The following is a 10,708-nucleotide window of genomic DNA, read 5'->3' on the forward strand; positions in this document are numbered from 1 at the left end:
TGTTGATTCACATAGATTTTTATATGGATTTTAAACATTTATTGGGCACTTACTATGTACCATGCAGTGTTACCTTACTCACTCTTTGTAAAAATCTTCTGAGGTAGATGTGAGGCACAGAGATTATATTTATACTAGGGGCCCAGTGCACGAATTAGTGCACCTTGAAAGGAACTGTGGGCCACGAGGCTGGGTAAGCACAGGGGCGGGCAGGTCTTGGCCCATCCTTCACCACCCCGCCTGGCCCCTCCCACTGCAGCCCCTGGTCTCCTGTCTGCTGGCAGTCCCACTCCTGCTACCGCCACTCCCATGCGCTGACAGCGCCGCTCACACCCGCTTATGGCGCAGAGCGATGGGGGCCGGTGTCATCAGCGGGTGCGAGCAGCAGCTGCTGTCCTGATCGCCTCTCAGGAGCAGGAGGTGTGGAGAAGTCTTTAGGGGCAATCAGGGCTGGCAGTTGCTGCTTGCACTCACTGAAGGCACCGAGTGATCAGAACCGGCACCAGCAGCGGATGCAAGTGGTGGCTCCAGCACCGGCTGTGAGTGCAAGCAAGGCCAGCACTGGCAACAGGTGTGTGTGCCAGGCGGGACCATGGCACGTGGGAGCATAGAATTTTCAGTAACCACCAGAGGCTTGCCACAATAACAGTGACCAGTGCCCTGCCTTGGTCTGGCGCCCCCGCTCACCTGATCCACCATCCCTCCATGACCAACGCCTGCCATGTCACATGCCGCCTGTCAGTGCACATCATAGCTACCAATTGTTTGGTTGTTTGGTCTATTTGCATATTAGCCTTTTATTATATAGGATATGTATATAAACATATATAGATACATGTATATGTACACACACTTATTTCCATGTTTATTTATATCCTCTTGGTTCTGTTTCTCTGGAGAACCCTAACTAATGTGCACAAGTATTTTGACAATCTGGAATACCCCACACCCCAATCTAGATATAAAACATTTCTGTATGGCATGTCCCTCCCCAGTCACTCCTAATGTCCTCCAGAGGAAGCCACTCTTCTGATTTTTTTCCACCAGAGATTAGTTGTACATGCTCCAGGTGTTCATACACATGGAATAATCTACACTAATAAAAGACAAGCATGCAAATTGACCATATTTTCACTATGCCTTAAGCCACGCCCACCAGCCAATCAGAGTGACTATATGCAAATTAACCCAACCAAGATGGCAGCTGGCAGCCATGGAGCTGGAGCAAGCAGGAGGCTTGCTTGCTCCAGTGATGGAGGAAGCCAAGCTTCCCCGCCTGCCACGGCCAGCTCTGAGCTCCACTCAAAGCAACAAAGTTTCAATTATAGAAGGTAAATAAACCCTAGATATCTGCTTTCAGCCTGTTGTGGCCACGGAGCTAGAGCTAGCAGGAGTTGGCTCTGAGCTCCACTCAAAGCAACAAAGTTTCAATTATAGAAGGTAAACAAACCCCAGATAACTGCTTTCAGCCAGCCATGGCCATAGAGCTGGAGTGAGAAGGAGGCTTCCCTCCCACCCACCCTGGCCAGCTCTGATCTCCTCTCAAGGCTACAAAGTTTCAATTATAGAAGGTAAATAAATCCCAGAATAAAAGAAAAAAAGGAGAGGCTGGGAGCTTCCATCACTGGGGGGCTTGGCCAGCCTGAAAATGGCCCTCAGACCCTCATCCAGACTAGCCAGGCACCTCAGTGAGGACCCCCCCCCCCACCCTAAAGGGGGTGTGGCCAGCCTGAAAACAGCCATCAGCCCCTCACCCAGGCTGGCCAAACCTCCATGGGGTGAGAGTTCCCACTGGCCGGGGGCGGGGGGCGGTCTTGACCAACCTGCAAACAGCCATCAGCCTCTCACCCAGGCTGGCCAGGCACCCCAGTGGGGACCCCCACCCTGAAGGGGGTGTGGCCATCTGAAAACGGCCCTCAGCCCCTCACCCAGGCTGGCCAGGCACCCCAGTGGGACCCTCACCCTAATCCGGGACACCCTTCAGGGCAAACCAGCCAGCCCCAACCCATGCACCAGGCCTCTATCCTATATAATAAAAGGGTAATATGCAAACTGACCCTAACAGCAGAAAGACTGGGAATGACTGGTCACTATGACACACACTGACCACCAGGGGGCAGACGCTCAATGCAGGAGCTGCCCCCTGGTGGTCAGTGCGCTCCCACAGGGGGAGCTCTGCTCAGCCACAAGCCAGGCTGATGGCTGCCAGTACAGCGGTGGTGGTAGGAGCCTCTCCCACTTCCTCAGCAGCGCTAAGGATGTCTGACTGCAGCTTAGGTCTGCTTTCCGCTGGCAAGTGGACATCCCCCGAGGGATCCCAGACTGTGAGAGGGCACAGGCCAGGCTGAGGGACTCCCCCAAGTGCACAAATTTTTGTGCACCAGGCCTCTAGTGTACTATATACTCCTCTGTGACTGGATTCTTTTATTCAACATAATGTAATTGAGATTGGCCCTAGTGTTACATGTATCAGTAGTTCTTTTCTTATTGTCAAACTGGAGGCCCGATGAATGAAATTCATGCAAGGGGTTCAGCCCCTGCCACCACAGCCTTGGGCCCCCACCACAGGAAGGACGTCCTGTCTAATTAGCATATTATGCTTTTATTATTATAGATGTATAGATGTATTCTGTTTTGTCAATATAACACAATTTATTTATCCAGTTTCCTTTAAACAGGCATCCCATTCCAGTTATTTCAGTTTTTGGTAGTCATGAATAAAGCTGCTATGATTATTTTTGCACAAGTATTTTTGTGGACATGTGTCTTCATTTCTCTTTGGTAAAAGCCTTGACATGGAATTGCTTGAACAAATAGGTTTGTGTTTAACTTTATAAACAACTGTCAAGGCTTTGTCAAAACTTGTACCAGAAGCAGTATTCTTTAAGGTATGGTAAGTCTGTGTGTCAGCCACTGTATAAGTCAAAATGAAATAAGGAACTCATGTTATCTCTCCTGCTAGTGTAGGAATAAAGAAATAATGGTATTCAGCACATCAGTATCATGAGTCTGAGGCTGCCAGGCACCACGATTTTACTCCCATCTCCATCTGTGAGTAACAGGTGATTTAGTATCATTGGTACCCATAATACCTGGCCTGATGCTATAATATCATGTATGTTCTCACCATCTTAGGAGTGGTCAGATGTGGCACCCATTGGTAAATGTTTATGTTTTTGCAATATCTGTAATGAGCATATTTTCAGAACTGCCAAGATGAGCCAGCAAAACAAATCTGCTTTGAACACATTGCGTGAGCAGTTAGAAACTTAATATAGTTGGTTGACATAACAAGGATAAAGTTTCGTCATGAGGATAACATATAGATATTGTATCCTACCAGGCAGATCTTGCTCCTTTGCAGACAATTGAGATACCTTTTAAATAATAGCAGACCACATGGATATTTACTGTTAACTCTAGCTATTACTGGTTTTTCTTTCTGGATGAACCCGTGTATCATATACCATGACTCACTTTGAATATTTTTCATGTTTCTAAGACTGTAAGAACAAGTTGAATCTTTTTGTGGCTATTTGTACTCAATACACATCTTCAGTTTTTGAACACATGAAGCTCCTTGAAGAGCTGATCCCTTCAGGAACTGGCTTGTGCCCTGTGAGCGTCAGATACAACGTTGTCAGCTGTCTACCCTGGAAGGGCCAACTTTCCCACAGGCACTAGGCATGCTTGGACAAGAGTCTCTATTTCACATAATGTTTTTTAAAAAAAGAATGGTTAGACTTAGAGCATGTAGTTATTCAGCTTTAAGCAGGCCATTGACCTTTGACTTCTCTTTAAGAATTTCTTCCTTATTGTTACATTTCTCTTAGCTAAGAGTCTATTTGTTAAATTTAAGTACTATTCATATGTTTATAAATCCCACATTGGGTGTGTATTTCATATCATAGGTATTTCCAAACTAATATACCAGTTATCCCTTCAGAGGAATACCAACTTTAATATAAGTTTAATTTTCTCTAATCCAGTCTCTTTGTTTATTTCATCATATGTTTTGAGGAAATATTGAGAGCATTGTTAATATGGGAAAATATAATGATTGTTCTACAAGGGATTTGGTGATATAAACAGTCTGTATTTTTTCACCCCTGATGAGATATTTACTAGTAAACATGGTTGGCTTTTACTGAGCACTATTGGCTTCATAGTGCTCAGTAGAAGCCAACCACGTTTAAAGATACTCTGCCTTTTAGATCACTCATGCATATTTGATACTCAGGAATAATATTTTCTCTCTCAAATAAGAATGAAAAAATAAACATTTCAAATTGTTTGAAGAAACATCCTGGGTATATATATTTTTTTAGGTTATACTTAATTTGGACATGAGTATGAACTAAAAGAATTACGGGTATGTTTTGTTATGTTTTTTATCTAACTGTTCTGTTCCCTCTCACCAATGTGATAATTAGTTTTTTAACTATTGAATAAATATTGTTTTTAATTAAAAGCATATAAATTGATGAATGCAATATATCTATATGAGGATGAGTGTTGGAAAATAGATAAACAATATAGTGTGAGAAAACTAAGGTTGTGTTGTTAGGGGAAGGGGCTTGAATTAGAGTATCAGTGACTAAGTCCCTTTAACCAAAGACTGAAATGGAGCAACACAGTGTTTAAGCTCAAGCAAAGTTGGCAAAATATACCCTTCTTTGATCAATAAAACAATATTGATTTAGTGTTTTATAAAAGTAAACAAAATGTGGTCTATTTATACAATGAAAATTTATGTGACAATAAAAAGGAATGAAGAATTGACACATGATACTATATGGGTGGATCTTGAAAACATTATGCAAAGTGAAAAAAGCCATTCACAAAAGACCACATATGGTATGACTCCAATTATATGAAATGTCCAGAATAGGCAAATCCATAGAAACAGAGAGTTCTTGCCAGGGGTTAGGGGAAGGGGTGAATGGTGATTGAGTGCTGTGGGTGCATGGTTTCTTTTGGGGTGATGAGAGTGTTCTAAAATTGATTGTGCTGATGGTGCTAATGATATACTAACAGACATTGATTTGTGTACTTAATTTTTTTTTCTCATGTGAGGGTATTTTTTTCCATTGATTTTCAGATAGAATGGAAGGGAGGGAGGAGCAGGGGGAGAGAGAAAAAAAATAGATGACAACATGACAGAGGAACATTGATTGGTTGCCTCCTACATGTGCCCCAACTGGGAGCGGGGATTGAACCCTCAACCGAGGTAAATGCCCTTAACCAGGAATCAAACCCGCGACCCTCTGAGGCAAACCAGCCAGGGATGAATTATGTACTTTAAATGGGAGAATTTTATGATATGTGAGTTATCTCAATAAAGATGTTAAATTTGCTTCCTAATAAGAGCCTTCTGAGTGGCAGACATGTAAGGCATGCTATCTAGTTTACTCCTCATCAGATGCTTGCAAACCAAGTTTATTTTCCTCATCTTGTAAATGAGAAAATCAGAGTTCTAACTTACCTATGTATACTGGCTGGATGAATGACTCACAGTTTGGCTTGCATTTCTAAGTATGAACTTTTCCCACTGGCTGTCTTGGTTTACTCTGTTTTCAAATTGTAAGGCCTACTGGGGCAACCATTTGTTGTGCTGTTATCAGTTGTGAGTTAATTTACCTATGTGAGTAGAGCTGATGATTTATGGAGTAGGTGGAGCCCTGAGAAAGCTGCAGATAACCTGAGGGTACTGAGTCCTCATGAGTAAGGAGTAGAGGCAAGAAGTGGTAGAATTAACACACAGTATCACAAATACTTAGTCCAACAATTTCTTTTTATACTTTGTTTTCCCCAATGGCAATTCAAAGAAAGAGAGAGGGAAAGAGGGAGAGAGAGGGAGACAGGGAGAAAGGGAAAGGGGGGGGGAGAGAGGGAGAGAGAGAGAGAGAGAGAGAGAGAGAGAGAGAGAGAGAAATAGGGAGAGAGAGAGAGAGAGAGAGAGAGAGAGAGAGAGAGAGAGAGAGAGAAAAAGGTGAGGAAGTTTGAAGAAAAGAATCAGTGCCCAGCCAGGTGTGTGGCTCAGCAGTTGAGCATTGACCCAGGAACCAGGAGAGCACTGGTTTGATTCCCCTCAGGGCATATGCCCAGGTTGTGGTTGTGGGCTTGATCCCTACTAAGGGGCGTGCAGGAGGCAGCGGATCAGTGATTCTCTCTCATTATTGTTGTTTCTATCTCTCTCCTCTCTTCTCTCTGAAACCAATCCTATCTAATAAAAGAGAAACATGGTAATTAACCATAGCTCCGACACGCTTCCCATTGGCTAATCAGCGAGATATGCAAATTAACTGCCAACCAAGATGGCGACCGGCAGCCAGGCAGCTGAAGCGAACAGGGAGGCTTGCTTGCTCCAGTGACGGAGGAAGCCAGGTTCCCCGCCTGCTGCTGCCGGCCTCTCAGCTGCTCTCTAAGAAACAATGTTGCAAATATAGAAGCTAAACAAAACCCAGAAACCTGCTTTCAGCAGCCGAGGTCTCAGAGCTGGAGCTGAGCCTCAGAGCTAAAGACGGCTCTCAGCTCCAGTGACAGCCATAGAAGGTAAATAAATCCCAGAATAAAAAAGAAAAAAGAAAAAGAGAGGTTGGGAGCTTCAGTCATCCACCAGCCTGAAAACGGCCCTCAGCCCCTCACCCAGACTGGCCAGGCACCTCAGTAGGGACCCCCACCCTGAAGGGGCTGTAAAAAGCTGCAGACAGCCATCATCCCCTCATCCAGGCTGGCCAGGCACCCCAGTGGGGACCCCCACCCTGATCTGGGACACCCTTCAGGGCAAACCAGCAGGCCCCCACCTGTGCACCAGGCCTCTATCCTATATAGTAAAAGGGTAATATGCCTCCCGGCACCAGGATCAGTGGAGCTGCGAGGCCTCCCGGGACCGGGATCAGCGGAGCAGCAAGGCCTCACTGCCCCTGTGTCAAGCGGAGCCGCAAGGCCTCCCAGCACTGGGATCAGCAGAGCCGTGAGGCTTCCTGGCCCCTGGAGCAGCGTGACCGGGCAGCGCCCAAACCCCCTGATTGCCCTCCGGCTCTGTGTGTGACAGAGGGTGGGGTCACAACCTCCCTATCCGCCCTGCTCTGTTTGTGTCAGGGGAAGGTGCCCCAACCCCCTGATCGGCCGTGCTCTGTGCCTGATAGGGGGGAGCTCCCCAACCCCCTGATCGGCCCTGCTCTGTGTGTGACAGGGTGCGGTGCCCCCCCCCCATGGGCCCTGCTCTGTGTGTGACGGGGTGGAGCCGTAACCTCCCCATCGGCCCTGCCTTGAGTGTCACAGGGGGTGGCGCCCCAACCCCCCAGTTGGCCCTACCCTGAGCGTGACTTAGGGTGGCATCACAACTTCCTGATCCGCCCTGCTCTGTGCATGGCAGGGGGGATCTCCCCAACCCCCTGATCGGCCCTGCTCTGTGGGTGACAGGGGGGAGCTCCCTAACCCCTTGATCGGCCCTGCTCTGTGTGTGACAGGGTACGGAGCCCCAACCCCCCCTGATGTGCCCTGCTCTGTGCGTGTCAGGGGGCAGCGCCCCAACCCCCTGATCAGCCGGCTCTGTATGTGACAGGGATGGCACCACAACCCCCTGATCTGCCCTGCTCTGTGCGTGACAGGGGGTGGCGCTGCAACCTCCCCATCGACCCTGCCTGAGTGTGACAGGGGGCGGCACCCCAACCCCCCAATCAGCCCTACCCTGAGCGTGACTGAGGGTGGCATCGAAATCTCCTGATCCGCCCTGCTCTGTGCATGACAGGGGGCGACGCCCCAACTCCCCAATCGGCCCTGCTCTGGCCCGACCAGGGGCTGCGGGGCAGGCACCTAGGGATTGGGCCTGTCCTCTGCCATCTGGGAGAAATATATTTAAAAAAAAGAAAAAAATCAGTTAAATTGTTTTTATTTTTAATGGACTTTCTTGAGCAGAAATTGGACCCCATTATTTTTGAAATATAGATGATAGGAATGGAATAAACTGGAATTTAAGACTAAAATTTCCTGTATATGGAATACAAATTCACCTTTGAGGACAGACTAAGCATTTGTTTTGGGGAAAGCATTTCAATGGGCTCTTTGATTCTACAAGAGTAAAGAATCTCTTCTGAAAAGCGGAGTTGAACTTCCCTTCACTTCTCTCCACAATAATGTAATGCCTTGTCCTCATTGTGGGTGGGGTGACATCTCTGCATTTTATATTTCTTTTCAGAAAAAAACCCCCACATAATTCTTTCAGGGGACCTTAGAGGGTATATAGCCTAATATCCCAGTCAAGGGTTGGTGTTTAGGGGTTGTCTCATTTGGGAAAGTTGAGCAAGGGCTACCCTACAGCATGGTTATTGAAAGAGGTGCTGACGCCCTCACTGGTTTGGCTCACTGGATAGAGCGTTGGCCTGGGGACTGAAGAGTCCCGGGTTCGATTCTGGTCAAGGGCATGTACCTTGGTTGCAGGCACATCCCCAGTAGAGGGTGTGCAGGAGGCAGCTGATCAATGCTTCTCTCTCATCGATGTTTCTAACTCTCTGTCCCTCTCCCTTCCTCTCTGTAAAAAATCAATAAAATATATTAAAAAAAAGAGGTGCTGAGGAGAGGGAAACCCCTTGAAAAACCTTGTATAGAAGCTGGGCCTATAAACTCTGAAGGTAGTCAAGGATGACAGGAATATATAACAGGTTTTATCCTTCTATTATAACTTTTTCCCTCTTATTTCAAGCCTTTAGTTAAGTATGATTAACCACTGTAGCCCAGTCTTAACTGAGTTATGAAGGATGAAGGGACTGGCCTGTGAGCACTTTAGGGTGGGTAGCCACATGGGAGAGCCTGCTACCAAATGGGCAGGTGGGCTGCAGAAGAGGGAAGCAGCAATTTGGAGCAGGTTCAGCAGTAGATGTGGCTTCTAACAACAGGGACCTATTCGTGGAGAATCTGAGTATTCCCCAAAGATTCATAGAAACTGGTGAAAAGAACCCTGATAGGAAATAGACATCTTGTGGACAAGAGGAATTGGGTTTAAAGCCTGTAATTTCTAAGTTATATTATCCTAATATATAAAAAGCCAGGTGCCGTCACAACCTAATGACCTGACGGATGACCAAACAGCAGGCCAGGGAGCTGAGGAAGCAGGAGCTGTGGGCCCCCGGCCGCTTTCGGTGCAGCAGAGGAGGAGAGAGCTGTGGGTCCAAACGATCACACAACCAGTCCGGCTCTCATGGTGTGGCAGGGCAGGGCCATGGAGGCTGAGGAGCCTTGTGGGTTGGGGCGGTGAGTGTGGAGCTTTGTGGCGCTGCTGAAGTAGAGGAGCGTTGCGTGGCATGGGCGGCTGAGACCGAGGAGCCTTGCGGGGCGGGGGCTATTAGTATAAAGCTTCGTGGGGCGGCTGAGGCGGAGGAGCGTCATGGGGCATGGGCAGCTGAGGCCAAGGAGCCTTGCTGGGCGGGGGCTGAGTGTGGAACTTTGCGGGGCGGGGGTGGCTGAGGCTGAAGATCCTCACGGGGCGGGGGCTGTGAGCATGGAGGTCCACAGGGCAGGGGCTATGGAGGTGGAGGAGCAATGCTGGGCGGCAGACATGGCCCTAATTGCAGCTAGGCCTAGGGACCCTAATCACGCATGATTTAATCGTGCACTGGGCCTCTAGTAGGGAGATATAAAGTAATGGGTAAATAAATATATATTTGTTAAGTATTCAGTTTCATCTATATTATCATGTGTTTCACTTCATAGGCAATAGATATCTCTTAAAATCTGAGCCTCTAAGCCAGTGGTTCTCAACCTTCTGGCCCTTTAAATACAGTTCCTCATGTTGTGACCTGACCATAAAATTACTTTCGTTGCTACTTCATAACTGTAATGTTGCTACTGCTATGAGTCGTAATGTAAATATCTGATATGCAGGATGGTCTTAGGCGACCCCTGTGAAAGGGTCGTTCGACTGCCAAAGGGGTCACGACCCACAGGTTGAGAACCGCTGCCCTAAGTTGTTTGTGGCTGTTCTGGTTGATGTTAAGTCCAAGAACAAGCTTCTGAGATGGCATTCCCAGCACTGGAAAGCTCAGAGCACATATTGCCATGAGGAAGTTACCTAATCAGGCAGGGGTTACAGTGGTCAGGGAAGACTTCTTGGTGGTTGGTTACTTGAACTGAGTGTGATGGAGAAATTAGAATAGCCATATTCTGAAAATGTTGGGTGAAAATAAGGACTTGACAGAGAAAACAGCATTCATATAGCACAGGTTGAGAAGTAAAGAGGGTAGTAAATGAAAAAATAAGCCACGGAGTTGGGATCTAAAGAACAGGTGGAACTAAGACTGTGTTGACAGGAGGTAAGAATGGGGAAAGTTTCATCTGTACCAAATGGGAGCAAGAAGATGGATGGAGTTCAAGTTTGTGGCTACTTGGTTGTCTTCTCTTATCACCCTCCCATAGCAATGAATTGAGAGAAGGGCAAGGAGTATAAGGAATTGCGTGTGTGTGTGTGTGTGTGTGTGTGTGTGTGTGTGTGTGTGCGTGTAGGGGTAGATGGGGGATAGGAACAGAATGTTTACCTTGCAATACGTTTTTATTGATACCAAGGTGAGGAAGTGGCACTCTAATGTGGATCTCTGTTTTTTTAGTTCAATAAACTAAGGAAGGGCTTTCTCTTCCATATTCATCTAATTTAAATTTCTGCTTTCACAGTGAAGGAATAATTCATAATTCAGAAAATTCATAAGCGTGA

Source organism: Myotis daubentonii, chromosome 10, assembly GCF_963259705.1.
Source record: "Myotis daubentonii chromosome 10, mMyoDau2.1, whole genome shotgun sequence".
Classification (NCBI taxonomy): domain Eukaryota; kingdom Metazoa; phylum Chordata; class Mammalia; order Chiroptera; family Vespertilionidae; genus Myotis; species Myotis daubentonii.